The sequence below is a fragment of the Camellia sinensis genome, chromosome 3, assembly GCF_055761805.1.
Source record: "Camellia sinensis isolate YWXY chromosome 3, ASM5576180v1, whole genome shotgun sequence".
In the NCBI taxonomy this organism is placed as follows: domain Eukaryota; kingdom Viridiplantae; phylum Streptophyta; class Magnoliopsida; order Ericales; family Theaceae; genus Camellia; species Camellia sinensis.
In genome coordinates this window covers 43,566,938-43,571,351 of record NC_138963.1, presented here as the reverse complement: position 1 = coordinate 43,571,351, position 4,414 = coordinate 43,566,938, and the positions used below count along the sequence as shown (strand labels likewise).

General features: G+C 33.3%; 1 pseudogene; it reads right to left on the bottom strand.

Moving 5' to 3' along the window:
* Positions 1 to 327: 327 nt before the first annotated feature.
* Positions 328 to 1,641, bottom strand: LOC145820965 (tRNA-splicing endonuclease subunit Sen2-2 pseudogene; annotated as a pseudogene).
* Positions 1,642 to 4,414: the final 2,773 nt, after the last annotated feature.

Sequence of the window (4,414 nt, the reverse complement as noted above, 5' to 3'; positions counted from 1 at the left end):
ATATCCGTAGTGATAAAATAAAAGTATCCAACAACGAGCAATTAATTGATGATTACTTTGTTGAGGATCCCATTTATTCAACCTACATCTTTCAAAAACACTTGCGAATGAATTGCCGTTGGTTTCTTGCTATTCTGATATCTTGATCAAGAGAAACACTTGAGATTAGATAGGTGAATGATGTACACCCAAAAGAAAAAGGCTAGATGAAATGAATATGTATTCAAGAACAAATAGGTAAACAGGTAACAAAATTAGCTAATTGTTGTTTCCTTTTCCTTAAAAAAATAAATAAAAATCTAATTAGCTTGTGGGTTAAACAAATTGATTATTTTTTTCCCGACCCAACAAAACTTCTGCTTTTCAAAATTCAACACGCATAAGAAAAGAAAATCAGTTAGATACTATGAACATGAAGAATACAAATGCTACTTAAAAATGAGAAAGTTCCCTTAAGGGGCTTTACCACCACCAATTCAATATTCTAATCTCCACATATAACAGAAACTAAAGCTTTCATTAGGCTAACCTAACCATATAAACAATTTAAAGTAGTACAAAATGGACAAAATTTGAATTCTATTCTTACTTGTTTCCGTTTTGAACAACTGCTTTATTCTCGTGGCTTTGCTCTGCATTCCACCTAGTGATCACGCGCTCTTCAACATTGTAACTCTCCAAACATGAAGGAGAAACAGCACCGACACTATTTTTATCAATGTGAAGTACTAATAATGTCTTTACAACAATGCCATGCAATCAAAGCGTGCAGTGAAAATCAGACCAAACTCTCAACTGACCATTTGCATTACCATCCCCTTTCCGACAAAACAATCACAGCACATTCAGAATTACTGAGATCCCGATCTCACCACCTAATTTCTCATATGAAGATACGAATAAGCCTTGAATGAAACAGGAAATGTTTATCTCTCGGACTACATGTGATTCCATGGTTCCTCATAATATTTGGTGCATTCATCTTTGCACACAATCTTGAGACATCTTAGATAATAGCAGAGGTAAAAGACTTCCTCCTTATTGAGATGAAACCAGTGGTTTTCATTATGGGCTGTGACAACAGGTCAACCAAAGCATGCCCGGTTGAAAAGTTCAGTTTGTGCTGTTTCCTCTTCAAGAAGTACTGCATCTTGGGAGTAGTCCATGAGAATCGGTTTGGATTAGAGTGGATTGAAGCTGAGAGACTATTTTTGACGTGGGATCAGCAAGAGCTTTAGCTTCTGATCCCTTTCCCTTCCACCGTGGCCCCATTAAATACTTCAAAAAAATAAAATAAGGAAGTCAATGGGAAGTCTATTAACAAAAGTATTTTTCCACTTGTAGACTGTATCCTAGAAGAAAAAAAATGATAAATAGTCTAATGGTGCCATGCCAAACAATGTTCAATAGCTTTGAATAAACAACTAATGAATCGTTTCGTGACAATTCCGTCTATGGCCTTATTACAAAAGACTAGGCGATCTCGTAGTTCCGTCAGGGCGGAGATGATGGGGTTGGTCCATGTCCCCATAATAGTTATAGATACAATTCCACAGTTTAAAAGAACATTTTAGAAGATGAAATTTGCCAAATACAAAAAATATTGCGAGCAAGATTTTCAAATGTTACTGAAATTCTACATGCCTAGCGAACTTTGTGCTTGCATTTTCAATCTTTCTTTTCGAGTCAATACCATTTATGATTCTTCTAAGGATTTACTATTAAATTCAATACACGTCCATAAATTTAAGTTTTCTCTTCAAATCAGCAAAACATGAAAGGCATCCCTCACATTAATGGGAATTCTTCTTCAAAAATATTCCAATTCAACGAAAAGCTAACCAAATAGACACAATGAAATTTTCTCAAGCTTTGGGATTATGCGAAGATTATTAACTCCCATAGGGCATGTTCAGCTGCATCATGAAAGGTAATTTTCCCATTATGCTTTAGAAAGCATATGAGAAAGCCTTATTTTCTTCTTCGTACAACTTTATCTTTGCTTAAATGCATTTTAGGCACGACTGGGGAGTGCATATAAAGGAACAGAATAAAGAAAACCTTAGAATGAAACTCAGGCACAACCCAAACAAAACAAAAATCAGATTTGGATATTCTGAAGGCTATTGATGCAGAACAGTGCTCATTACTTAAAAACCCCACACATTATTTTGGAAGTAAAGTATTTTACACAGCAAAATATTTCTAATGTAAAACTTTTGATGCATACTATATGTCTTTATTTTCTAGTGTTTGGTAATGGGTACTAATTGGGCCTTTTTGTTTTTTGGTTTGGATGCAATCGATGAAACATTTTCGACAGAAAGATTTCTAGAAATACGTTACAAAAACAAGAAAAAATATAAAGAAGAAGAAGTCTACAAATATGATCAAAACTTTGATGCCACGTGTAATTGATATCAAAACAGTTGTTACCTAAAAAACTCCAAAATATTTTTTTAAAGAGCCTAACACCCATGATAAGCTTGTTTCTTAGGATAGTGTGTTTAACAAATTGTTGTTTGGCATGTTTTGCAACTTTAACAGATTCTATGGAGAGTAGTACAATGCAGGGACAAGTTAACCAAATACCAAGTTGTTCTGAACAAGGTGGGCTTGCTTGCTGTACCACCTAATTGTAATTCTATAACTCTATGAAATGCCGGTTACGAAGGCTGCGTTTGGGAAGGTGATATTTTAGCCAAAAATTCAATTACAAAAAAAATCAAAAAACCAAAAAGTCAAAGATTCTTTCATTCTATACAAGTTTTACACTAATTTTTTTTTTTCTTTATAAAAAATCAAAAAGTCATGCTCAAACCTTTTCTATAGGTTCACCTCATCTTTTAGCCAAAAAAAACACTTTCCAAACCAACAATAAAGCTTGAGACACTCACAAGTGTAACAGCTCATACAAGCATTTCATCAAACAACGTATGAGCATGCTTATCAAACCCATTTCCACACACCATAAAGCTAGTTCGTAAATGGGTTGTTCATACTTTCTTGAAGGGTTTTGGTGGTCAAATAAAAATTACTACAAAGGAGTTTGTGTGCGTGTGTAGAACAAATGTAGAAATGTCCATAAAATATAAAAAAATAAGGCAATTAAACAATCAAGAATTGGGAGAACATACTGTGATTGGCACTGGGAAACAGGACAACAAAGCAACAAGGAGGACTTAGTTTTGAAAAATGATATGAAGCCAAATAATCTACTAAATTTTCTGTTAAACTTGGGTGCGGACTCACACAAACTCACATGTGTGCGATGTGAGTCACATACCATGTGAAAACACAAACTCACATGTGTGCGATGTGAGTCACATACCATGTGAAATATTTAGTAGATTATTTGGAATCCCTCAGTTTTTTTGCTGTTTGGGAACCCTCACATTTAGCTAAAAAATCAAAAAGTTATTAAAAAAGTCAAAAAGTCAACAACTTATATAAAAAAATCAAAGATTCTCTTTTCTCTCTACTTTTTGCATATCTTTTTGTAAAAAGTCAAAAAATTATCCTAAACATATTAATTTTTTTAGCTTATATTTTAGCCAAATAACTAAAAAATTACTAAATTAGCTTGTTCCCAAACAAAGCCTAACCTATAAGAGAGAGTCTAAACTATTTACATTTTTGTCTATTTTCACAACACATTCCCACCCCACACAAACATTTTAGTTGGGGTAGTTTTTTTATTTTTTTATTTTTTTTATCGGGTGTTTGGGGGTACTTTCCAAACAACTCTACAAATTTTAAAACTCACGTAAAGCACCCCTATATGGATAATATAAGTCTCAGGTAAAGTTTGCAGGCATAACTCAAAAGAATTGATTGCATCTAATGATTGTTTATTTAGGATAAATTACCATCACGATTTATGCTTCATACCCACTGGGGGTCGACCCCCACCCGGATTGGTGCAAATAAAAAACTATTTTTTTTTTTTTTTTTTTAAGTTTTCAGCCAGTGGGGGCGCGCCACGTCACTGGGGGCGCGACCCCCACTGGGAGTATGCAGCGCTGTTGTTACCATCACCTTCTTTGAAATTTAAAAAATATATAATTAATTTCACATTTTTTTGATATAATTACATTATACTCTTTGGAGATTTTAATTCATATAGCATTTAGATCTTTTTTATTGATAATTCATGTGTATTGTGGATGAAATAATAATGCTATCATCTCTTTGATACTAAAATATATATTTATCGTTGTTTATTTTAATATCTACTCAACATTTGCCGTAGTTTTGGACATATTATTTGGTGGTTTAGAAACAATATTTCATGCTATTCATCACATGATACTTGTCTAATTGTCTCTTAAAATTCTAATAAAAAGCATTGAATTTCAAAATTTCAGCCAATAATGTGAAGTTGAAAAACATGTGAAATTGTCCAAATACCGCT